Below are 27,763 nucleotides of genomic sequence, written 5' to 3' on the forward strand. Positions count from 1 at the left end.
AGTGTGCTGGGAAGCTTGGATTCCCTGCAGGGCCCTGAGTGGCAGGAAGCACCCTGAAACTAACAGGAACAAATGCAGATGAGTCCCTGAGAAATTGCCTTTCTGGCTCTTCAGCCTTTAATTTCACACTATGGGCCCTCTTTCATCCAGTAATGGAAAAAAGCTGAGAACATAGGATCCACACAGCCCAGTGAGGTAAGAGGATCAACCATCTTGGTTTGCCCAGGGACAGTCCCATTTTTGGCACTGAAAATCCCACATCCTCACAAACACCTCAGTCCCTAGGGAAAAGGCTGGTTGGCTACCCTAGATCACAGCTTTTTAATGTTAGCACAACTGATATTTTTGTCTGGATAGGTCTTTGTTATAAGAGTCTGTCCTGTGTGTTATAGGATGGTCAGTAGCATCTCTGGCCTCTATCTACTAGTTAGAACTCCCCCAGTTGTAACTACCAAAGATGTTTCCTGACATTACCAAATGTTCCCTGGGGCCATAACCATCCCCAGCTGAGAGCCATTGCCCTAAATAAAAATGACTTTGTAATCTGAAACCTTACCAGGCAAGCACTTTTCAAATTTTAATATGCATAAGAATTACTTGGGGTTTTGGGGGTCCCTGGTGGCTAGTTCAGTCAGTAGAGCATGTGACTCTTTGATCTCTGGGTTGTGAGTTTGAGCCCCACATTAGTTGTAGAGATTGCTTAAGAAAAATAAAAATCTTAAAAAAAATTACTTGGGGTTTAGGATGAACATTTTTCCAAAGAATACTTACAAATGACCAGAGAATGCATGAAAAGACAATGTCATCAATAATTAGGGAAATGCAAATTAAAACCAAATTGAGACACCACTTCATATGATCTAGAATAGCTAAAATAAAAGAACAGACATAAATTATAAGCGTTGATAAGGGTGTAGAGCAACTAGAACACATATTTGTTGCTGGTGAGATTGTTAGCTCATGTAGCCATTTTGTTGTTGTTGTTTTTTTTTTTTTTTTCATGTAGCCATTTTGAAAAGCAATTTGAGATGTCCTCAAAATGTTAAATATAAAGGTTTCATATAATCCTGCAATTTCATGCCTAGGTATGTACCCAAGAGAATTGAAAACATATGTCCAGACAAAATACTATACACCAATGTTCATAACAGCATTATTCACAAGAGCCAATAGGTGGAAACAATCCTAATGTCTATCAACTGATGAATGGATAAACAAATATGGTATATCCATGCAAAGGAATATTATGTAGCAATATTAAGAATAATGATACATAATGCATCATGATAAATCTTTAAAACCTGAAACTAAGAGACAGAAACCAGACATAAAAGACCCTCTTGTCTTATTTGATTAATAGCAAATGCCTAGAATAGACAAATTCATAGAAACAGTAAATCTGTGGTTGTCAGGGTCTAAGAACAAGGGAGGGGGAACAGTGTTTGGCTGTTAATAGGTAAGAGGTTTTTTCTGAGGGTGATAAAAGTGTCCTACAATTGGGTAGCAATGATGGTCATGCACTTTTGTAAATATACTAAAACCACTGAATTGTATATTTTGAATAGGTGAGTTTATGGCAGGTTAATTATACACCGATAAAGCTCCTACTAAAAAAATAATAAGGATCTTGTTAAAAATGTACATTCTGATTCAGTAAGTCTGGAGTGGGGCCTGATTTTTCTGGGGACCATCCTTAGAGAAAGAAATCCCTAGACCAGGGGCTCTCTCTGTTTCCTAACCAGAAGCATCAGAATTACTTGTGAATTTTGTCAGAAAATAGAAATTCTCAGACTTCATTCCAGACCTACTGAATCAGAGACTCTAGCAGCAAGGGCTAGCAATGTTTTAACAGACTCTCTAGGCCTTTCTGATGTGTGCCAATGTTTGGAAACCACTAATCATACCATCCCCACCATGATCATTGCAAGGGAACATGCTTTGGGATAAACAATGAATTTTTACTGAGAAAATAATTATTTAGATTAATCCTTAAATAAATCCTTAAATAAGTTAATCCTTAAATAAATCCTTAAATCCAGGTTTGCCCCATAACATTTGGTTTATTATGTACTGTAAGAATCCATTAAAAGCTAAAATTATCCTGCTTCAAAAGTGTTAAGTAAAAAAGCACACATCACTTCTTTGCATATTACTTTGTGTATTTGTATTCAAACATCATACATATGATATCAACCAACAACATGTTGTTTCATGCTTGTCATGAAGAGGGAGAAGGAAATACAGAGAGAATGAATGAAGAAAAGGAAAAGTGGAGTTTTAGAGAGACATGAGGAATCAGATACAGTCTCTCCCTGGATTCTCAGCTCTGGCATCAGTGGACTGGAGACCAGATCATCGTGACCAGATCATCTTTTATGTGTGTGGCGGCTCAGTACTTGACTGTCCTTTTCACAGGAGGAAAAGAGACTGCCTATTTTTAATGCTATTTACACTGCTATTTTCATTACAAAACAAAATATATGTTTGTATGTTTTTGGTCTCTTTCCTAGGGAAGATTGGAACTGTAATACAAAGACCTAATCCTTGGGGACTCAATTCCACAGAGCCTAATACACCTGGAAGCTCAATAACAGTCATCCACACACCTAAGTACCCTCACAGCCTAAGTGAAACATACACTTCATTAAGTCATCCTAAGTTCTTTATTCACTAAAGAGGCTTCTCCTGGTCTGAAGAGTGAATATGCTCCTCTGCATCTCTGATTTATTTCAGAGAAGGGCTTTAGCTTTGGGAAGACATAGGTTTTTCTCAACTGATTATTGACTGACAGCCCCACAAATAGGATAGAACTTCATAATGCACAGCCCTGGCATCTAGCCTCATACCTTTTTCCCCTTCCTAGTCTCACGGCTCTCTGTGAAGCACCACAATGGGATTCATATTTTCCACTTCATCAGAATTCAAGCCCCATCATTTACAGAAGTTATGGTATGTAATGGTTTAGTGCCAAGCAGTGTTCTCCTTATAACCATTTCTGAGAGAAGATTCACATACCCCAGAATGGACCAGTTTACTTCCTAAGCAAATGCTTTCCTGTCCAATGAACTGACCTAATTTAAATACAAGTAGTAAGATTGTCTCATTCAAGACATGTCACTCTTCCTATTTTCCATGAGGCATCCATCTTCTTTAGACTCTGGCTAAGTACCAGAGTTTCCTTTAGAAACCATACCAAATTTAACTTTGCCAGTTATCTAAAATGTATCACCACTATATAACTCAAAATATTTCCATCATTATTATATTTTTATCCTCTTATTCAGTGTGTGATATTTATATTATAAAATCATTACATAATGTATTATTCCTCCTAATATGTCTCTATCATATACATACCTCCATCTTAATTAGTGATGCCATCATATACCCAGGTACTAAAGCATAAAGTCTGGGGACCATTTTTCTGTCTCTTTTCTTGTTTCTATGGCCAACATCACCACCTTTTATAATCCTCTACCATCTTTTGCCTAAATATCTTTAATGGCCTACATAAAGCTCCTACTTTTGTCCCCTTTTAATTCATCCTCTAAAAAAGCAGTGGAGTGAGCTTTTAAAAATAACATACAGAGATCCCTCCCCATTTGAAAACTCTTCTATGGCTTCCCATTGTACTTAGAATAAAATTCACAATCTTTATGGTGAACAGCAAGATCTCAGAAGAGTTGTCTCTAACCACTGGTTTCCTGCTAATTATGGATCCAAAGACCACATGGGCCTTCTTTTCTATTTCTAAAACAAGTGTTCCCTATGAAAAGCCTTTACCTTCAGTGTCCCATCTCCATCAATACCATTCCCATAGTCCATACATGGCTTCTCATCCTTCATGGCTCCACCTAAAAGTCACTTCTTCAGAGGGATCTTCCATGACCGTTAAGCAATTAGGTATTTGCTATCACACCATACAGTTTTTTTCTTCATTACATTCTACAGGTGTTTTAAATATGTATTTGTTTACTTGTAAATATCCATTTTCCTGACCTTAATATATGCTCTACAGGGGAAGAAACTTATCAGTATATTTCACTATTTTATCTTCAGTGATTAGTACAAATAGCTTTCATAAAATAAGCTCTCAATAAATATGTATTTAATAAATAAATTAACATATATTTTTGTTCCACATACACTCCTAAAGAATAGGAGCCGGTCTATTTATTATTCAGCACTCCAAGGGTACATATAGTGCCACTCACATAAAAACACATGCTATTTAATGAACTGACATAAGGATCTCTCACTGAAGTTGTCTAGGCAATAACGTAAAGCCTAATTTTCAAAGCTCACTTCATTTCTTTGCTGTTCCTCTTTTTTTTTTGAAAATTGTTATAAATACATGTTTTCTGCTGTTGCAAAATGGCTTACAATGTAGTTTGAGAAATAAAGAACTAGCTTATCTAAATCCTTCTTAATCTTCCTATGTGGTTAAAATGAAATAAGTATTATTAATATCATACACTTTAAAAAGGGATTAAGAACCTATTCGTTAGATGTGGTAGGTAAAAATATAAAAAAAATCACCAATTTCTTTTTTCTTTCACCCTTGATCATAAGGTAAGCAGTTCAAAGGGACATTCTTTCTCAGGCTGATCATGGTCAGCTATGTGCAATGAAAGAAAACACTCTTAGACTCCATTTAATTGCTTTATGCATTTAGAGGAGGCATATTGTGAGAAAGTGAATTTGATTTCACAGCAGAGTAGGAGGGCCATAGTCTTCAACAGCACTCTCCCACCATCCACCCTTCCCAACTCTACCTCACACATTAACATTCCTGAATATCAAAGACTGGTTCTACTCTTTACTGATCCATCCTCAGAATAGGTGAGAGCTCACTTCTTCCTGACAAAATTCACTCCAAGACCCTATCAGAGGAGTCAGGGAAAGGTATATTTCCTATTAGTTCATCTGTCTTAATTTACTTTGTAAGTTAGAATTTTACTAATTTCAGAATCCAAAACCTTCTCTGACAACAATTGAGTTGTCTAATATACATTTCTCTTAGATTTATAATACATTTTAAGCAAAAACATCATTGCTAAGACTCAAATAGTAGTAGGCAGCTTCTTTCCTAGCTCCAATGATTCCCTACTTCCTGGCATTCAGACCACTGTGTAACTCCTTCCCTTGAGTGCGAGCTGGACCAGTGGATTTCTTTTTTTAATGAACAGAGTACTGCAAAGGTTATGATCTATTACCTGCATGATCAGATTACAAAAGATGATGAACTTTTGTCCCCTCCCCTCCACCCCACCAGTTCTTTTATATGTTTGCTCTGATGAAGCAAACTAAAGATGCTCACATGGTGAAAAACTTAGGGAAAAAATAACCAGTGAGAACTCAATCCACTAGCTCTCAGAGAACCAAGTGAGTGGGCTTGTAAACTGATCTTTCTCCAGCTGAGCATTCAGATAAGACCACAGCCCCAGTTTGATTGCAACTTGTGAGAAACCCTAAAGCACAGGGGCTCACTAAGCTATGCTCAGATTCTTGACCCACAAAAATTTATTATGAGATAATAAATGGGTGCCATTTTAAGGAGGAAAATTTGGAGGTCAAGTTGATTCATAACAACAGAAAACTAGTATATATAAATAGTATGACATTTGACCTTTTTTTCAGGGGGGTAAAAATATAATATTCTATAGAGAAATTGCAAACATGGTTACATACTCAGGAGGAATTCAAGAAACATTTTATAATGATGTACACAATTCAAGGAAGCAGGTATAATTGTGATGAAGGAATGGATTGGAACATAATGGGCAATATGTACAGGAATAGAAATGGCTATAAAGATTTCCTTTCCCACAGATTTTCACTAAGTATCAAATGATACTCTGCTAATGCTATTTGCCTTTCCACTCCTGCCTTCTCTGCTATTCTGCCTCTCTATCCTGTTCCCTATCTTTTGAACCCCTGGTGATTCTAACTAATCTTTTATGCACTAATTAGCCCTAGTGACTTTTTGTTTTCTAGGAACTCTAAATGTGAATATGGGTCAAATGATGGGGTTGTACACACATCATCTGTAATTTGGCCCAAAAGAGCTTGAGAGGAGCAGGAATACTTCTCCAAAGGGAAAAATGGAATTAGGTCACCTCTTAGATGTCTATGATGAAAGTTCTGTTAGTTCTGTTAGTCACTTTTGCTTACCCATGCTTTGGAGTTGTTATGCTAGAAAAATGTAAGAAATTATTCCTTATCTGAAAAGTTAATTTGCTGATTTCTGTTTTTTGGAGAAAGGGACTGAAAGAAAAGTTAAATTTGGCTAAGGTCTTCTCTAAGGTCAACTAGAAGAACACTAGCATACTTTTGGGGGTAATTTAAGATGTAGCATACTTGGCCAAATAAAGCAGTAAGTGGATTTTGAAGATGCTACACAGGCATAGTTAATGGATAAATCAGATATATGATGCTTTGTGTCACTTCAATTTCTACCATGCTTATTTGGTACGCTTCCTTCCCCCCTTGCCTTTTGAAGAGTAGGGAGTTTCCAAAGAGCCTGAAATACAAGTCAGAAAGTTTTGACTTGCAAAGAACATGGGGACTTTACCAAGGAGTCTGACTTTTCAAAGACTGGGTCAATTTGCAAAATCCATTGTCCTCAAAGCAGGGAAGTCAAAAGAACCCAAGTTTGCAGAGTTCTGATCTCCACTCTGATATTGATTTTTTTACATGGCCTGTGGCCAGATGTTGAACCTCCCATGGTTTCTTTTCCTACTTATCTGTGAAATGGAGATGAAAATTCTGAGCCTCAAAGTGATTCAGTGGGAATTAAATAATAGCTTAAAGCCCTTTGAAAGGGTGAAGTGATAAGTGTTTCCTTTTAGCTTCTATCAGATGTTATACAATTTTCCACTTAGGTGAAAATTAACTTCAAACATATCAAACTTCAGTTTTGACCTAATCACCTGTTGTTGTAGGTTCTGAAAAATCAATTGTGGGATGTCTGAAACAGCAAATTATGAGTGGCCACACTGAAAGCTCATATCCAGAGTAGCCTAGGATAAAACCATGCCTTTGAAGGCATCCTCTCCTCTGGACCCTCTTGCAACTCTTATCCTCCCAAGCAGATAGTATATGGAATCTCACTGAAATTTAAAATATTATCCTTCTTGTCATTTAATTGCTTCCAGACAAATATAGAATATTTATTTTGAATTTTTCATTAACATAAAATAAAACAAGGGCAAGTATGTTTTCAATTAGCATTTTTCTTCTTCAAATGACTGTTGTATTTACAGTGTTAAATAATTCCTGCTCAGCAGGCCAAGTAAATTCTTTAGATGCCAGAAAACAACCACAGGCAAATTCTGAAAAGAGCTAGGAGGACTTTGAGAGCAAGATAAAGTTCTGACATGTCACAAAAGCAGTAGAGCACAGTAGGTCACATTTAGACTCCAGAATCAGCCCAAACCTCAGACCATTCAGGTATAGGCAGTATATACTTGGACAAAGAAAACTAGTATTTTTATTTTATTTTCTATAGTTTCCTTGTGTCATAAATATGCCATATTTGCCGTCATATCTGAGGCCCCTAACACATAGTTTGGGCTTGGTAAGTATTTGCAGACTAGATTGCATTAATATAAAGAAAGGACTGTCCACTTCATAACATTCTTAGGATAAACTGAACTAATTTATACCCCCATGAAGGGCATCCTAGAGTTGACACCACATTGAGAACCAGAAAAGGGAAAGATGGCTCTCCAAGTGTTTCCCAAGGGAAGTTTAATAAGAATTTACTTCACTGGGATTTAGAAGAATCTTCTACTTAGAAAGCATAGCAACAGATGCAGAATTGTTGAAGAAATCATCTGCCCAATTAGAGGACACGACGTGGTTCCTTTCAAGCCAATTTGCTTAGGGAAGTACAAATCTCTTCTTGCACAGGAGCAGAATTACATTATCCTTGGCCTCACATAAGCTCAAGTATGTGCCAAGGCTGCCCAAAGCCCTCTGCTGGCCTAATACTTTGATGATAGAGAATGAGTTCAATGTGCCTACAATGCCGATGTAATGTATGATGTACAATTGACTCTTTGTTCAAAGAGGCTCCAGCTTTCAGCCCGAGAATAAGGTAGGTTGAAAAGGACAGTGTCATCTTGAAACAAACTCAAAGCTATCATTCTGTGGCTGCTATCAAAAATGAGCTTAGAATTTAGACTTATTAATGATGAAAATTATGCCAAAACCTCTAATCCTAAATTCGTTCTATACCAAGAATTGGGCAGTCTTGTATAATTTCCTTTAACTCATTTTTAAGTTTTCTTCCAAGTGTTCAGTGATTTATTATCAAATCTGTATTTTGTTTCCATAATGGCTTTGGGAAATAATTGCCTGAAAATACAGATGCAATTTTAAATAGGAGAGCCAATATATTCCTAGGGACCCACTCATATACAAAAGAGCAGTGTAGGGTAATAAATATAGGAAAAAGCTTCAGTGGGCAGTCAAGAGACCTGGGTATGAGTCCTTGCATTGCCTTATCTAGCTAGAGGTCTTTAGGAAGTTTATTATACTTTTGGATATTGGTTATCTCATGGGAAAAATGAAAAGGCTGTGTTACCAGGTCTCTAAATTGACCAGATGATTGCTACTGTTTCCTCCAAGCTGTTCCTAATAACCCTCACTCACCAAGGGGACATTTGCTTTATGCTATAAAAATTATTTTCCAGAGAAGTCTATATTTCATCTTCACGCTCATTTCTGAAGCAACACAAAAATTTAAGAATGGAATTCCTGCTGTCTTCCTAAAAGATGAGGTGATAATATAGCAAGTACCTGAAGAAAGAAACCCAAAAATGTGTGAAGGAGGTGGCCAGAAAAAAATGCCTAATATGCTGGGGCTATAGAGTGATCTTTTAAGGTTTCCTACAGTGCCTCCTGATTAGTTCCTCACACAGTTTATCCCCTATTGTCCAGGACCTTCCCTCTGAATAGGAGCTGTATAGAGTATCAAGGACACTGGGTCATATATCCCCTATCTGACACTATCAGCATGAACTCACCTGGAAGGAGAACATGAGTGTTCTAACTTATCGGGTTCCTATGAGGGTTGGAAGTGGCAGTTTATACAGAAGTGTTTACACTTGGCCAGGAAAACAAACAATCACAAGAAAGGGCCAATACATTTAAATCTAAATAGAGTGGATTCTGTTCCTATTACCACATGTAAACTGCAACTTGTACCATAAGAGTTTCAGGCAGCATTAATTTAATTGGAAGGAGAGGGAAGAAGTTCAATCCCTGTCCCACAGCCCTTTTGTAAAGAAGACCAAATAACGTTTGGTCCCGAAAATATTGGCAATTCTATAGTGGGAGTGGGACAGAGATGGGGGAGTAATTCTGATACCTAACGTTCTGAAGTTATATTTCCAGACATGGCAGTCTGGGAGTATTTGCTTAGATTTTCTTAAAGACAGTATAAATGATGTTCCTAGATATATAGATCATACATCTAGGATTTATGGCAGTAAAAATAATTTTTAAAATTTTCATAACAGTTTTGATGAGACTCATGAATCTCAAATAAGCCATTCTGAACCTCATCACATACTGCTGTGGATTTGCACTGGAATAAAAAAATCTTTCTCCATATTTTCAGATCTCAATTTCCTCTAAGATCATTTATTATATAATATTCATAGTCTCTATAAATTGTCTCTTCAAATTCTGGTAGACTTATTGTACCTTCAGGAACCTTCAAAATAAGCCACACTTTGCATGTAAAGAATGGTTCGATGTATTTATCCAGTTTTATAACTTAAGAAAGGTTGACAGTGATTAGTCTAATCATGAAAAGTTTTCAAAGTTTATTAATTTGTGTTCAAAGGATCATTAGATTTTTTTTTCAATGATCCAGGTGAGTACAGAGGGGCATGCTTTTGGAATTAGAAGTTGACATACAGCAGAGGCACTAGACCTATAATATAACTGTCAAAACAAAGTAGCCACAGGTGAGACAAGTAGAAACGGTGGTATCTGTGAGTTCCAAAATGGGGGAGGGGGGTCAGAATAGGTTGACAGAGGAATTTCACAGAGGAAGACATAACAACAAAAAAATGAACAATATTCAAAAATGGAGACAGACAATTTTGGTTCATGTAACAGCTATTCTGGTTGCTCAAATACACATATGGCTAACTTCTTGTGTCATCAAGAATTGGTATCTCATGTCCACTCTCACCACTTCTATTCAACATAGTATAGAAGTCCTGGCCTCAGCAATCAGGCTACAAAAAGAAATAAAAGGCATTCAAATTGGCAAAGAAGAAGTCAAACTCTCCCTCTTCGCCAATGACATGATACTATACATAGAAAACCCAAAAGACTCCACCCCAAGATTTCTAGAGTTCATACAGCAATTTGGCAGTGTGGCAGGATACAAAATCAATGCCCTGAAATCAGTGGCATTTCTATACATTAACAGTGAGACTGAAGAAAGAGAAATTAAGGAGTCAATCCTATTTACAATTGCACCCAAAAGCATAAGATACCTAGGAATAAACCTAATCAAAGAGGTAAAGGATCTATACCCTAAAAACTATAGAACACTTCTGAAAGAAACTGAGGAAGACACAAAGAGATGGAAAAATATTCCATGCTCATGGATTGGCAGAATTAATATTGTGAAAATGTCAATGTTACCCAGGGCAATTTACACGTTTAATGCAATCCCTGTCAAAATACATGGACTTTCTTCAGAGAGTTAGAACAAATTATTTTAAGATTTGTGTGTAATCAGAAAAGACCCCGAATAGCCAGGGGAATTTTAAAAAAGAAAACCATATCTGGGGGCATCACAATGCCAGATTTCAGGTTGTACTACAAAGCTGTGGTCATCAAGACAGTGTGGTACTGGCACAAAAACAGACACATAGATCAATGGAACAGAATAGAGAATCCAGAAGTGGACCCTCAACTTTATGGTCAACTAATATTCGATAAAGGAAGAAAGACTATCCACTGGAAGAAAGACAGTCTCTTCAATAAATGGTGCTGGGAAAATTGGACAGCCACATGCAGAAGAATGAAACTGGACCATTCTCTCACACCATACACAAACATACACTCAAAATGGATGAAAGATCTAAATGTGAGACAAGATTCCATCAAAATCCTAGAGGAGAACACAGGCAACACCCTTTTTGAACTCGGCCACAGTAACTTCTTGCAAGATACATCCATGAAGGCAAGAGAAACAAAAGCAAAAATGAATTATTGAGACTTCATCAAGATAAGAAGCTTCTGCACAGCAAAAGAAACAGTCAACAAAACTGAAAGACAACCTACAGAATGGGAGAAGATATTTGCAAATGACCTATCAGATAAAGGGCTAGTATCCAAGATCCATAAAGAACTTATTAAACTCAACAGCAAAGAAACAAACAATCCAATCATGAAATGGGCAAAAGACATGAAGAGAAATCTCACAGAGGAAGACATAGACATGGCCAACAAGCACATGAGAAAATGCTCCGCATCACCAGCCATCAGGGAAATACAAATCAAAACCACAATGAGATACCACCTCACACCAGTGAGAATGGGGAAAATTAACAAGACAGGAAACAACAAATGTTGGAGAGGATGTGGAGAAAAGGGAACCCTCTTGCACTGTTGGTGGGAATGTGAACTGGTACAGCCACTCTGGAAAACTGTGTGGAGGTTCCTCAAAGAGTTAAAAATAGATCTGCCCTACGACCCGGCAATTGCACTGCTGGGGATTTACCCCAAAGATACAGATGCAGTGAAATGCCAGGACACCTGCACTCCAATGTTTATAGCAGCAATGTCCACAATAGCCAAACTGTGGAAGGAACCTCGGTGTCCATCAAAAGATGAATGGAAAAAGAAGATCTGGTATATGTATACAATGGAATATTACTCAGCCATTAGAAACAACAAATACCCACTATTTGCTTCGACATGGAGGGACCTGGAGAGTATTGTCTGAGTGAAATAAGTCAATCAGAAAAGGACAAACTTTATATGGTCTTATTCATTTGAGGAATATAAAAATTAGTGAAAGGGATTAAAGGGAAAGGAGAGAAAATGAGTGAAAATATCAGTGAGGATGACAAAACATGAGAGACTCCTAACTCTGGGAAATGAACAGGGGTAGTGGGCAGAGGGTTGGGGTGACTGGGTGATGGGCACTAAGGGGGCACTTGGAGGGATGAGCACTGGGTGTTATGCTATATGTTGGCAAATTGAACTCCAATAAAAAAAGAAAGAGTTGGTATCCCAAATGGTTCAATAGAAATCATGACCTGAGAGCTCAAAATCTGTAGATCCCATAGATTCAGACTTCTCTGAACATGCTTTAAATAATTATTTAAGTGGGCCCATCAAATCTGTGGACACAAACAATGAAGAGACCTTATGGGAAATAAGTTACCCAAAGGGAAGAGAGTAAAAAAAAAAACACATTTAACTCACTGTCAGTGGTTTCTGATTGAAGCAGAGGGCCAGTTTTGAAACTGAATGATACACTCAAGTCAAGTTGGCCCTTAGGGTAGTTCCTGTGGCTCATTACTCAGAGTTTTGAGAAGAGACTGCCACAGAAACAAAAGAGAGAATTCTAGAATGGCATGTCAAGCACACAAAAATATCTACAGGAAATTGGGAGCAGCGGGGCTTTGTGAGCTTGTTAATCAAATGAAAAGGGAGATCATTTGCCCCACTTCAGTGTGAGAGAATGTAAGCAAGAGATTGAAAAGTACCTCATTCTTTGGAATAGAAGAAAGGCAGAAGATCTTGTATGTACAGGTGGAAACATTCCCTAGAGAGCTTGGAAGGAATGAGCCACCTGCCAACATCAGAAACAGAGCAGCAGCACTGAGGATACCACCAGTGTGCTGGGATGGCCTTATCCTTTAGCATATGACAGATTGAGTTGATCAATCAAGTCTTTCTATTGCAAGCAGCAGACACCCACTCAGACCAGCATAGTGGAAAAGAGGGATGCATTGGCAACTCTAAGGATAACTCATGAAATAGAGAGGAAGTGCCACCAACATTACTTACTAGATCAAAAAAATCAAAGACTTCAGAAGGCAATTTTCCTCTGTTTTACACTATACTTTTTCATTCTTTTTGCAAACTGTCCATTTCTAGCTCATCAGCAATATTGTGGAAGATGGTTACCACTTTGTTTCACATCAATTTGAGTTCCAGAGTCTTAATGCACCATCATCCCAGTCCCCCAAATAAAAATTCCTGTGATGGAAAATCTAATTGTGAGTGCAGGTACTCCAACAAATATTCACCATACAGATATTTCCTATACTGGTTTCTCCCAGTACTAGTTAGGAGAAAATTATGGACGAGGGGAGGGACTAGAGGTTTTGCCATTCTGTTGGAGATGTCTGAGACTAAAACTAATTAATGTGACACTCTTATGTGTTCTAGAATGACAGTGCCACAGAAATACGTGCCACAATATAAGGTCCAGTAAAGGTAGAAAGATCATTAAAATTTTCCCTTTTTATTATTATGAGTCAAAGAAGAAATATGATACCAGCTTTGGAAAAGTCTAATTATTATTCAAATATTGAAATGTTAAACTGGGAATGAATATCAGATTCAACACTAAGCAATCATGCCATGGTCCACTTGTGTCCAAGACATTCATAATCAAAGGCCTACTCTACATACATTTGACCATCCCTCCCATATTTTAGATATAAGCTTCAGTGTCTTTTTTTAAATGTCAAACATTGTAAATATAATAGTTCAAGGGGTTGTCTACCATGGCCATTCTAGTAGTGGCAAGAAAAGGTTCACATTTTAAGTTTAGGAATATATATTACAAAACTATTCCATAAAATCAAACTCATTTTTTTCCAAACATAGATTTTTTTAAAATATACAGATCATACATAGATAGTGGGGAAAATATATGATGAGTAATATATATATATTTTTTTTCCTACCACGGTCTAAAATATCATAACCATTTTCCACTAAATATTGCCTAAGTACTCTAGTACTGCATGAATAAAACCTCAAACTTTAGGAAGATTTCCTCTATCCTGTGTGGAAGCATTTTGAAAACTCTGTGCTTACTCCAAAGAGGCAGCTAAAATTGTCAATATTTCAATATATTTCTTTTTCACTTTATTTTTCTTGCTAGTCAATAACATTAAAAATATTTTATCAGAAGTATAAGGGAGAAATAAAAATTAATACATATGCTCATCATAACCACAAAGATACGAGCGGGCAGCTGAGAAAGGCAAATGTGCCTTCCATTGAGTTCCAAGGTTTATGCCAATCTCTAAAATGGTGATGAGCCATGACACTTTGGACAGACTTATTTGGGGGCCCTCCCAACCTCAACCACTAGACGTATCCTCACATGCAGTTACCATATCTCTGGCCTCTGCTTGGAGAAAAGAAATGCTTCAGTGCCAAAATTGTTTTTTCTCCCTAATACTTACTGCAAGAGCACCTACATGCTGGTAAAATAGAACTGTGGTTTATAATTTACTCTGTAATATGAATAATTACCCAAATATGGTAGTTAGAAGGATTTTCCCCTCTTTTCAAAATAAAAACCCACATCTTGTCCCAATATTTTTAGCTCCACTTTACTACTTGGAACCAATTTTTCAAAAGTGCACATCATCATAGTCATTTACTTCACCCATTTAGTGAGCTGCAATAATTTCTGCAGCTTCTTTGAAAAATAAACCACATTTAATGGCCAAACTAAACATTATAAAGCCTTCACACATCTGAAGGACGGCATGGTAAGTCTCCACTAGATTGAAGAGGACGTTCATGTCCCATTCAGAAGGATTCCTAATGCATTCTTCATTATCATTCCAGTCACTCATTGAGTTCCATTATAACTTATATTGATTCTATTTTCAGAGAGAGTCTGGGGATGAGACAAAGAAGTAATTAAGTAGTTTTTCAAAGGATAACCACTGCCACCTAAAATCATTAAAGGAAAATAAAATACCTACCATCCTCTACCATATCAAAAAGAATTCATACTGCTTAAAGAGTCAACTTCTGAAACATTAAAATCTAGAAAACGTGGAGAATTTGGAAGCATAACTAACTGAAATTAACTGTTTTTACGCATGTCTGTAGATAGATAGTCATGATTTGGTGTGAATTCACATGTCTTGGATATCAGTTATGTTCCAAGAATAGCTGCAGCTTTGTGCCTCATCCTTGAAAACGTATACTTTAAAAATTAATGTCCTGTATAAATACTATATGCACTTTGGGCATATTCCTATGTTAAGTCATTGCTTTGTAGAAAATCGGTGTTAGTTTTAAAGCACTCAAATAAGGTCAGTTTAAGGAATCAAAAAAAAAAAAAAAAGTAGCTCTGCCTAAAAAAAAATGGTAAGGTGGGCAACCTCTGTTTTAAATAGAAAATTTAAATATGACCCTTGCCTCTGGTACTTTAATTCAAGTAATTGATGTGATATGCATGTGGCAATGAAATGTATAAACAGGAGTGGTAAAAATTTACAAGCTGTTAAAAATGTGTGTAGTCAGATAAGTTAAAAGTCATCCATGCTTTGTGTTCTACAAGAGTACCTACCCGACCCAGAAGCAAACCAGCTCAGAATAAGTCACATATGATCCTTCAGCAAATTAAATATGGTTGGCTCTCTGTAGGCCAGTAGGTTTCAGGTTACATTTCCTGTAAATGTGGGTAATAATTTACAAAACTGACAACATTGTTTTTTATAAAAGAGGATGGTGGGTCTCTTTATCTAATCAGGACTAGAGGCAAATTTAGTATTCAATCAAGCTATTCATGCTTTAATCCTAAGAATGCACAACTGAAAAAAAAATCTCTTAGATGACTGTTCAGTGATTTTCAAACTATATTCTTTGGATGTGTGTCAGAGGCCCTGGGGGCAGAAACGGAGAAGTGGAGGTAGTTAGAATAGATATATTTCCTGTACCATTATTCAAACAAGAACAATCACTCCAATAGTGGGCTTCTGTACAAGATAATAAAGAAAAAAATGCTCATGCTGAAAACAAGTTTGAAAATCCATTTTTATTATCTTACAGATGAAACCTTTTGGTTCTGGAGGAAAGAATTTGCACAGGCCTATTAAATTATTAGAAGGAGGATCAGAAAGAGAACCTGATCCTAGGTCACACAGAGAACTGCGATAGTTGAAGGTGTATGCATGTTACCCTTCAGGGTCTGATCATCTTCATTTGCAGGGTCATTCTTTTAACTCCTAGGATATAGTGATTCCCACTCAAATCCTCCCATTGCTTACAATATTCTTTGTTTTATTTTAAATTTTGTTCTGTGAATAATTTTAATTCCACATGCTACAAAAAAGACTGAATTCTGACTGATAAATTTGCATTGACAATTCATGTAATTTCAAAAAATTAGGCAATTCTATCACATTTCTAGTACTTAATATCTCTCTCTTTCTCTCCCTCTCTGCCTCTGTGTCTCTCACTCTTTCACATACACATACACACGTACTTTATAATTTCATTACTCTCTTATGCTGCTTTCATGTTATGCTGATAATATGAACCTGAATAAGAAATTAATATACTGCAAAGGTGGAGGCTATGAGCACCTACATAGAAAGCATTTGTACACTTCCTCCTAAGAGGTCCCTGAAAATGACTTAACATATCTTAGGGAAATCACGCTGCTCCAGGATCCTACCCAGTCTTGAAGTTTCAAAATATCATATTAACGTTAGGTTTATCTTTCCAGTATGGGCTTATGTTAAATCAACTCAAATGAAAAATAAATTTTCTGGAGTTTAAACAATTGAATTTACATAGCCGGGCTCTATTTCTAGCATGCAGACTCACAGTGGAAGTATAATCATAATCAGTTTGCCATTTTATTAACTAAAATATGGAAAAACAGATTGCCTTGCAGATAAGCTCAAATATTTTTGTATTCTATGAATCATGGCTGCCAAGTGGACACTCTACAGACACAGGACTATGAATCTTTGTCCATATCTTTCTTGTTACTTTATAATGGAGTTTCTTCTACGTATTCATCTTGTCTACATGACAGTGCAGTGGAAATGGTTGGATCGAGTCAGCTCCTCAGCCACAGACCTAACAGTACCTCAATCATAGTGTACTCAGTCCATGTCACTGAATGAGGCAGTGGTAGAAAAGTTGGTTTGAAAGCTAGAATGGTTAAAAATAAAGAAGGTGTCAGTCTGAGTGAGAGAAAAATGGTAAGAGACTTAAAAATCATTTTGCTCATCATGTATTACAGGACATAACTAAGCAAAAATCTTAGGCAAAAAGTGATTCTTCGGTCACATTTACTTCATATCCCTGGTCAAAATCTAGATCACAGGAACTGTGGCATTTTTAAATTGGAACATGTGCTGAGTATCTTCTTCATGTACCTCCCTATCACATCAGTTCTCCACTATACTGTGCCAGGATTTTGGTTTGGGTGAAGCCAATAGAAAAAAAAACAAACAGGAGATTGGAGGAGGGGAGAGGAAGTGAAGCCATCCTATTCAATCCTGGGCTCTCCAGGCTATTTCTCAATACCAAAAGTCTCTGTTGCTGTCAAGCCACCCTCTCTCTACACGCATTTCTCTGTTTCCAGGTTCTAGCAGGTACACTCCTTGCTCCTGTTTAGGGGAAATATCACTCTTCCTTTACTAGCTCACAGGGAACTCCACGATCTCTTGTTGTTCTCTCTTACCTGAACATACCTTTCCTTCCTTCCTTCCTTTCTTCCTTCCTTCCTTCCTTCCTTTCATTTTATGTTTCTTTAATTTTATTTAAATTCAATTAATTAATATATAATGTATTATTGGTTTCAGAAGTAGAGGTCACTGATTCATCAGTCTTTATATAACACCCAGCGCTTGATTACATCAGGTGCCCTCCTTAACGTCCATCACCCAGTTACCCCATTCTCCACACCCACCTCCAACGACCCTCATTTTGTCTCCTATGATTGAGAGTCTCTTATGGTTTGTCTCCCTCTCTTATTTCATCTTGTTTTATGTTTTCCTCTCTTTCCATATGATCCTCTGTTTTGTTTCTTAAATTCCACACTTGAGTGAGGATAAAGAAGATGTGGTGTAATGGAATACCACTCAGCCATCAAAAATGAGGTCTTGCCATTTACATTGATGTGGATGGAACTAGAGGATATCACGCTAAGCAAATAAGTCAATCAGAGAAAGACAATTGTCATATGATCTCATTCATATGCACATACGTTTACAGATGGATTTAAAAAAAAAACACTTTTCAAAGAACTCAGTTCCTATACACCATCACCTTCCTACTGGGACCCCAACCCACTGTAGGATCAAGAAAATAATTGTACAAAAATTTTGCATGTAGGAAATGGTAATCAGGCCATTTCATTAATATGGCCCATAAGACATTCAATGCTTGGGGGATTGCTTTGCCATGTTTCGTATTTTATACTTTTGGGTACTGTGACCCATTTTCTCACTATTAAACTTTGAAATTTGGAGAAATAAGACACACTGGGTAGGAATTATAGATTTGTTAGAGATAATATCCATGGCATTACTTTAAAATATGACAACCCAGGCCTGGAAATAACTCACAAAGGTTGAGGATATCTTGGTAAGGGATACAAGGAAAACTAACTTTTTTTCCTTCGAGATAAGTAGGTCACAAAACCATTAAATCAGTTAACTCATGATATTCCCTAAAACTGAAATAGTCTCTAAGGCTTGGGAGAAGTTGAGATTCTACATCTACCACAAAAGTTGCCCTTTTATGTTTGACTACTGACCATAATTAAACTTTTGTATATTCAGAAGATAATGCAATCCTTAAGGCCATTTTAATGTATATTTTTGTAATAATTAAATATAACCACCAATCAATTATAGCTACTGTACATGGTTGTGTTTTAAGAAGTTTTTAAAAGTATATCTCATTTGGTGCTATATTAAAATAGAGTGAAATTGGGTATTATTTATTTAGAGAAAGCTTTGACTTTCTCTAGTCTCTCCAAAGCAAATTGGAATCAACTTGCAGATTCTGTTGTGTTTTATAACAGGGCACACTATTGTCCCAAATTCTGGCATATGTTTTGAAAAAGACTTTTTGCCACTCTGGCAACAATTGAAATTTAGAGAGTAAAAGAATACTTGCTTAGCATGCTGAAATTGCTAATCCTGCAATCTCAGCACCAGAGATCTGTCTACAATAGAGCAACCTGATGTTTTATTTTTTTCCCCTAGTGTGGAAAGAAGGAAAAGAAAAATCTAACTATATGCAGTGAAATAAAAATGGAGAAAAAGCAGATAGAAAATTTCAAAGGATTGAAAAATAGAATCCAAAGTGTGCAGTTAAAAGCAAATTATTGAAATAACAAATCTATTACAATCAAAAGGAATAAAATCTTACCCTTCCCAAACCCCAGGGCATAGATTTCACAATGAAAAATGATCTATTTTTTTTAACAGGAATGAAATGGGAGCTTGATTTTCAAAAATGAAAAGAAAACAGATGATTGTAAATACAAGTAACTAAGGTCATCTAGAGAAAAAAATTTTACTGTATTTCATTCTGTTATGTATTGTATGTGGAACTTTATCAACTCCTAAATCACATATCCAATGAAACCAAAGACAAACCCAACTATAAGATTCTTACGAAAAACTGTATGTTGAAAATAGCCTCTTAGGAAAGTTCAAAGCTTTTTCTCTACTTGACTTTACTGAACCTCCTCTCTTTTTCCCTACGTATAGAGAAGGAAGGAAGGAAGGAAGGAAGGAAGGAAGGAAGGAAGGAAGGAAGGAAGGGAGGGAGGGAGGGAGGGAGGAAGGAAGGAAGGAAGGAAGGAAGGAGGGAGGGGAGGAAGGAAGGAAGGAGGGAAGGGAGGAAAGGTGGTTGCAGTAGGTTCACCAGATCTAAGAAGATTACATTTTTTACAGGGTTAATGAAGAGAAAATTGATGGCTTGATAGTAAAATATTGTAAGCCCACATATGCACTGGTGCTCTCTAGCTCTTTCTGTCTCTCTCTTTCTGCCATGCTCTCTAACACACTCACTCACTCACTCACTTCCGCCTCCCTCACTCCATTTCCCTCTCAGCTGGCATCTGATGCCAGGAGCTATCACCCTGACCTATAAGGGCCTATAGCATAAGGCCCAGGCTAGCTCCCATTATAAACTGCTGACAAATAGGTTGTTTCTGGCACCAGTGCCCTTTTCTGACAATGAGGAGGAACAATCTATAATTCACTTGTAGGCTTTGTACTGGAAGTATCCAGAGCAATACTTAAGCTCCAGTAACCCACCCATAGTCCTTGTAGGTAATCTCTCTGTGGAGTTTGAGCATCTCAGTAGGGATAGGTTTCAAAGATTAGGGCCAAAGCCTCAGCAGAAAATAGTGTTACTTTGCCTCATTATAAAAAGTTCCTTTATAGATCCTCAGGGTTTTTGGATTTGTTAGTTTCTCATGTCTTCACATGATCTGAATATTGCTGTGTCCCCTGGAAAAATACTAAAATACCATCATTTTCTTACGAGTCATGAAGTCTTCTTTTGCATAAAATGACAGTTTTGAAGAAAAGAAAAACAATTCTTAACAGCAAATATGACTAGAGTGAACAAGTGTGAATGGCCCGTGCCCTTTCCTGGGCAGTAGTTTTGCTAGATAGCAATTACTGTATCAATTAGTGAGATCTTGTTTTTAGAAAGACTTTGAGGAATGCTTGGGTGGCTCAGTCAGCTGAGCACTGGGCTCCTGATTTTGGTTCAGGTCATGATTTCCGGGTCCTGGGATAGAGACCTGCATTGTGCTCCTTGCACAGTGGGGCATCTGCTTGAGGATTCTTCCTTTGCCCCTGCCCCTCCCCCTACTTGCATGTTCTTGCTCTCTCTCTCTCTCTCCAATAAATAAATAAATAAATAAATAAATAAATAAATAAATGACAGATATAGAAGTGAGGGGCACCTGTGTGGCTCAGTCAGTTAAGCAGCTGGTCTTGATTTCAGCCTAGGTCATGATCTCAGGGTCCTGGGATAGAGCCCTTCATTGAGCTCTGTGCACAATGGGGAGTCTGCTTGAGAATTCTCTCCTTTTACTCCTCCCCCCACTTGCACTTCCTTTTCTCAATTAAATAAATAAATCTTTTTTAAAAAGACTTTGAAGTGATATAACAAAGTTCTTCCACTTGCTTACTGTTTTATCACAATAGACTGTTAATAATGATGAGGCTGTGCTCTAGTTCAACCTGGTACAATACAATCCCATTAAAAGGCTATTTACTTTGTACTTGAAAAAGGTGAAGAGCTGGTGCCCTCTCAATTTCAGAAATAAAACAATAAAGGCTATTATATATTTGCCATTGTTTACATTCAAAATTTTTAGGGAGGATGGATTTTGACTGTAACTTTATCTATTTTATTTTCCACGTCACACCCTGCAACAAACACAAAAACTATTAGGCTCTCCTTCTGCTGAACTAATTTCTCTATCTATTGCACTTTTACTCAGGAAAAGATTAATAATAATGTTTTCAAAGTAATGCTGCCCACTGTGAAATTTATTCTCCTGCCATTTCTAAAAAAAGATGCATGCCACAGAAAAGCTCCTGCCTGACTTACAGCTAATTCAGAAAATAACTATCCTGACACTACAATTCTTCCCTGTGAAAATGAAATGGATAAAAAGGATTGGGTTTTAATGCACACTTAAATGCATTAGCAGTACTAGTAAAACATGACAGAATTTAAAATATAATTATATCTGAAAAACATTCAAGTTGAAAACTTCTTACACTGATTCTATTCTAAGCAACATAGAAAAGTAACCGCATAATGAATAATGAATTTGAGGGACAAAAATCACATATCTCAAAGAATCATCAAGGTTTCATATTCAACATCCAAGACAAAAAAACTACCTTGTAAATAAAAATAATTTGGTACTATGAACTTCTACACATAGTTCTAGGAATGGAAATAATCTAGTTTACTTTTAAGATCACTGGAAGGGGGGACGCCTGGCTGGCTCAGCAGTTGAACACCTGCCTTTGGCCCAGGGCGTGATCCTGGAGTCCCGGGATTGAGTCCCACATCGGGCTCCCTGCATGGAGCCTGCTTCTCTCCCTCTAACTATGTATCTGCCTTCTCTCTCTCTATGTCTCTCATGAATAAATAAATAAATAAATAAATAAATAAATAAAATCTTTTAAAAGATCACTGGAAGTGTATGTATGTTTTTTTCCATAAAAATAGTTACAAAGAGAATAATACTTAAGTACTGTGACTGAAAATATTTGCCTTTTTTTTTTTTAATCATTATTTATTTGAGAGAGAGAGAGTACAAGCAGGGGAGGGAGGCAGACAGAGAAGCAGACTCCCTGCTGAGCAGGGAGTCCACCCTCATGGCTCAATCCCAGGACCTGGAATCATGACCTGAGCTGAAGGGAGACACTTAACCAACTGAACCACCCAGATGCCTCTGAAAATGTTTGTCTTTATTCAAAGAGAGCAACATCAGAATGCACCCATTTTCTTCAATATGGTTTTATGGAGCAAGGCTTTCCTTGCCTAAGAAATGAGATATCTATAATTAACTTGGATAAAGAATATGTGATTTTTAATCCTCTAAAGGATTCTAAATTCTAATATTATAAAGATGACTCAATTTTACTCATGGGAACATTTTGAGAATGAGAGATCCGAAATATGGTGAGATTTGTTTTAAAATCAGCAATCAGAATGGCAAAGCCAGCATTCCATATGCTCACTTTGGCAACTCTGGTTGCAAAGGCATAGCCATAGACCTTTAAACAAAATTAAGGAGAAAATCTACTGATTATTCAATACCTTTAGCATCAGTCCTCTTGAACACTTTTCCTTGACACTCTGATGCCTTCCTACTCTTGATTTTTTTTCAGTTATTTGTATCTACTTCTCCTTGTTTCTTTGCAAATAGATTTTTGTTGTTGTTTGTATAAGTCTTAAATTTTAGCATCCTTTAGGGTTTTATTCTTTCCTTATTTATAATAGTGTGAAAATATATTATTTATGCATTTGTTTATTTTATTATTTCTATTTAATATGTAAGCTTCTCCAGAGCAGGAACCTGGTCTTTCTTCCCACTGTTATATCCCATGTACCTATACAGTGCTGGCTCTTTTCCAGGCATTAATATGCTGCTGACTTCATAATCTGTATCTTCATTTTAATCCTGTCTGAAACTTTAGAACCATATATAATTTGAATATCTCTACCTAGGACTCTTATATTTGTTTTAAACATACTACATCCAAAAAGAATTTATTATATTCCATATGCAGACCCTCTTTCAATCTTTTGCCTCAAAATCTTCTCTGTTATCTCCTTTGATTTCAACATCTACTCTATCACATAGGCCAGAAACTGGAAATTATTGTAAATTCATTTCATGTATTTCTCCTACAATAGTTGGTTGCTAAATTATTTTCATTCTGTTATCTACATCTCTCTCAAAACTCTCATATCACCTTCAAGTATATTGCCACCACACTAGGTCAAGCCCTCCCCTGGATTATAGCTTCTTAAATAAGCTTTCTGCCTCCATTCTTCCTTTGTTCTATCCATTATCTACATTGTTCCTTGAGTGATTTTTTTTTTCCTATTCCTAACCTCCTTATACCTGACCTGGAAGGCTCAGTATCACATCTTTGATGGAAAGGTTTTCACATTCCTCTCTACCCCACCCACCTGACCACTCCATTTTGATCACACTACCTACCTCAGGCTACTCATCAAACTTTAGTATTTATATTTTTCCCAGTGTGCCTTGCTTTGTCGTATGAGCCAGTAATTTTTTATCTCTTTTTATGTGAGAGAGCTAAAGTTATAGGGCAACAAGCCTACCCAAAATATAAAGAAAGACCAGCAACTCCAAGAGAGGGCACAAACATTTGTTTACCCATAATAGGCCAGCAACAACATATAGGCAAAATGTCAGGTAAAAAATTGAGGGTGAAATTATAAACAAATAGCTAAAGGCCAAGAAAACACTAGTGTAAGATTAGAAAAGCACCAGGAACTAGAGACACAAGAGAAATTTGCATCTACTCTCAGTCTCACAAGAAATATTTGAGTTAGGTTAAGAATCCTATCATCATGGTTCAGACCTAGAGGAGAAGAACAGAAGCCATTGCAAAACATAAAGCATTTTTTGTAATGTCCCCTATAAAACAAATGTCTGTTTTTTGTTTTGTTTTGTTTTGTTTTTAAAGATGTATCTATTTATTTGAGAGAAGGAGAGAGAGAGAGAGAGAGAGAGAGAGAGAGAGAGAGAGAGAGAAGCAGACTCCCTGCTGGGCATGGAGCCTGATATAGGGCTTGATCCTGGCACCCTGAGATCATAACCCAAGCCCAAACTGAGAGTGAGTCACTTAACCAACTGAGCCACCCAGGTACCTCTAAAACAAATGTCTTAAGCTATTTAGGAGAAGGCAGGAAACATTATTGTCTTCAGAGTACAGGTAAAGACCCATTGCAGCTAGAAGACAATAGAACCCCATACTCCAGCAAGATAGGTAAAAATATGTTCCAGGGTCAAATTGTTAAATATCTTCTACTTCTGGGGAGGGGCAGAGTTACTGGAGAGGACCTACCTCCTAAACAAAGGAATTCAATGCTCCCTTAACACTTAGGCTGACTCAAAACAGTAGAGAACACCTCCCTTTTACTTGCCCTCCTTAATAGCAAGCACTGAATGAAAGTAATAGCAATATGCTACTGGAGGAAGATCAAAGCAAGCAAGGAGAACTTCTCTGAGATATAGGCACACAGGGAAAACCTAAAGTTGACCTTGAGATTACCCCTCTTGCAAAACTGTCCCATAGAATTGAACAAACCATAGAAATGAACCATAGAAATGAACAAACAAACAAACAAAAATCCAATCTAACTTCTGATTAGATGGACTAAGTCTCTCTCACTCAGATAAGGTGAGGCCATTCCAGATATAGATACTAATTATTTCAGTTTCTATCCTTCTACAAAGTATTTCTGGCTTTCATAAAAAACTCAAGAGGCACACGCAAAAAAAAAAAATGTGTGGGGAAAAAAATCTTATTGTCAAGATGCCAATCAATAGGATCAGATTCCAATATTACATGTATTGTAGGACTAGCAAATGGAGAATAAGTGTGTTTAATATGTTAAAGGCCCTACTGGAAAAAAAGAGGACAAGAATGATCAGATGGGCATCAGTAGAGAGATGGAAAGTATAAAAAAATCAAATCAAAATGCTACAAATTAAAACATGACAGCAGAGATAAATAATGACTTTGAAAAGCATATCAGAACACTCAATCCAACCAAGGAACAAATCAATGAACTTGAAAACTGATAAGCAGAAATTTCTAAGCTGAAACACAAATGAAAAAAATACAAAAATACAGAATAGGGCATCCAACAAGTATGGGACCATATGAAATCATCTCATACATGAATGAAAAATGCTAGGAGAAGAAAAAGAAGGAAGAGAAGATGAAATATTTGAAGATATATGGCCAAGAATTTTGAAAAACAAAGACAAAAAAACACAGATTCAAGAAACTCAATGAATACCAAATAAGCTTACACACACACACACACACACACCATATTCACTGCTGAAAAACAAAATAAATTTTAAAATCTTCAAAAGAGCCAGAGAAAATGAAACACATTACATACAAATAACAAAGATAAGAATTATAGCATAGTTATATCAGAAATTGTGTATGCAAATCCAATTCAAAAAGGAAGAAGTAAAATTATCTCTGTTTGCATGACATAATATTATATATAGATACCCTAAGGATTCTGCCAAAAGTTTCTTAAAACTAATGAACAAATTCAGTAAAGTTGCAGCATACAAACTCAACATCCAAAATCAGTTGCATTTCTATACATCAATAAACTGTTTTAAAAGTTTTTTTTAATTACAATAGCAAAAATAATAATAAAATACTTGGAAAAATTTAACAAAAGAGTTAAGAGATATATACCCTGACAACTATAAAACATTAATGAAAGAAACTGAAGACACAAATAAATTGAGAGCTATCTCATGTTCATGAATTGGAAGAATTAACATTATTAAAATGTTCATTCTATCCAAAGAAATATACAAGTTCAGTATATATAATCCCTATCAGAATTCCAATAATTTTTTCTCTGAAATAGAAATAATAATTCTAAAATTCATATGGAACCACACACACAAAAAAAAATAAGCAAAGCAGTCTTGAACAAGAACAAAACTATAGGGATGCCTGGGTGGCTCAGAGGTTAAGCATCTGCCTTCGGCTCAGGGCATGATCCTGGAGTCCCGAGAACAAGTCCCACATTGGGCTCTCTGCATGGAGCCTGCTTCTCCCTCTGTCTATGTCTCTGTCTCTCTGTCTCTCTTTTTCTGTGTCTCTCATGAATAAATAAATAAAATAGTTTTTTTTAAAAAAGAACAAAACTGGAAGCATCATACTTCCTGACTTGAAACTATATTACAAAGGTATGCTAATCAAAACAGTATGGTACTAGCCTTAAAACACATGCCTAGACCAATAGAATAAAATACCTCAGAATTAAGGCTGTGCAAGTAAGTTTAACTATTTTTTGACAAAAGTACCAAGAGTATACGATGGAGAAATGGTAGTTTATTCAATAGATGATGTTGGGAAAACTGGATATCCAGAAAAGAATAATAATGGATTCTTATCTTACACCATACACAAAAATCAACTTAAAATGGATTGAAGACTTAACTATAGACCCAAAACTACAAAACTCCTAGAAGAAAACATTGGGTAGAAGCTCCTTCACATTGATCTTGGCAATAATTGTTCTGGATTTAGTACCAAAAGTATAAGCAACAGAAGCAAAAATGAACAAGTAAAACTATCAAACCAGAAAATTTCTACATAGCAAAGAAAATAATTAACATAATTCAATAGAATGTAATAGGAAAAAATATTTGCAAACTATATATCTATTGAATAAACTACCATTTCTCCATCGTATATTCTTGGCACTTTTGGTATTCATGTGTCTGGTAAGGGTTAAATGCCTAAAATTTATTAAGGAACTCATACAATTCAATAGCAAAAAAGCAAATAAACTGATTTAAAAATGGACATAGATCCCAAATAGACATTTTTCTTTTTTTTTAAGATTTTATTTATTTATTTATTTATTTATTTATTTATTTATTTATTCATGAAAGACTCAGAGAGAGAGAGGCAGAGACACAGGCAGACGGAGAAGCAGGCTCCATGCAGGGAGCCCAATGTGGGACTTGATCCCAGGACTCTAGGATCACGCCTTGGGCCAAAGGCAGGCACTAAACCACTGAGCCACCCAGGGATTCCTGACATTTTTCTAAAGAAGACATCCAATGGCCAACAGATATAAGAATCATCTCTGTTTCTATAAGAAACAAAAATTAAAACTACAATGATATATCACCTCACCTCTTAGGATGACTATTATCAAAAAATCAAAACGAGTGCTAGAATGATCAGGAAAAGGAACACTTGTGCACTGTTGAAGGGAACACAAATTGGTATAGCCATTATGGAAAACGGTATGGACGTTCCTCAAAAAAAATTTTTTTAAGTACCATATGATTCAGCATTCCTACTTCTAGACATACATATCCAAAAGAAATAAAATCACTATCTCAAAGAGTTGTCCGCACTCCCATGTCCATTATAGCATTATTTACAATATTTAAGACATAGAAAAAACTTAA

General features: G+C 36.4%; 1 long non-coding RNA gene across 16 annotated transcripts in view; it reads right to left on the minus strand.

Annotated features, from left to right (window-relative positions):
- Window positions 1-27,763, minus strand: part of LOC144280721 (uncharacterized) — a 77,456-nt gene that overhangs the window by 11,594 nt on the left and 38,099 nt on the right. The window contains exon 9 of one of the 16 annotated variants that reach the window (XR_013349130.1): window positions 16,867-17,187. The exons of the other annotated variants lie outside the window; for them this stretch is intronic. This is a non-coding gene — a long non-coding RNA (uncharacterized LOC144280721). Of the gene's footprint in view, window positions 1-16,866; window positions 17,188-27,763 lie in introns of those variants that run through there. 16 annotated transcript variants of the gene reach the window in all.

Source organism: Canis aureus, chromosome 12, assembly GCF_053574225.1.
Source record: "Canis aureus isolate CA01 chromosome 12, VMU_Caureus_v.1.0, whole genome shotgun sequence".
Classification (NCBI taxonomy): Eukaryota; Metazoa; Chordata; class Mammalia; order Carnivora; family Canidae; genus Canis; species Canis aureus.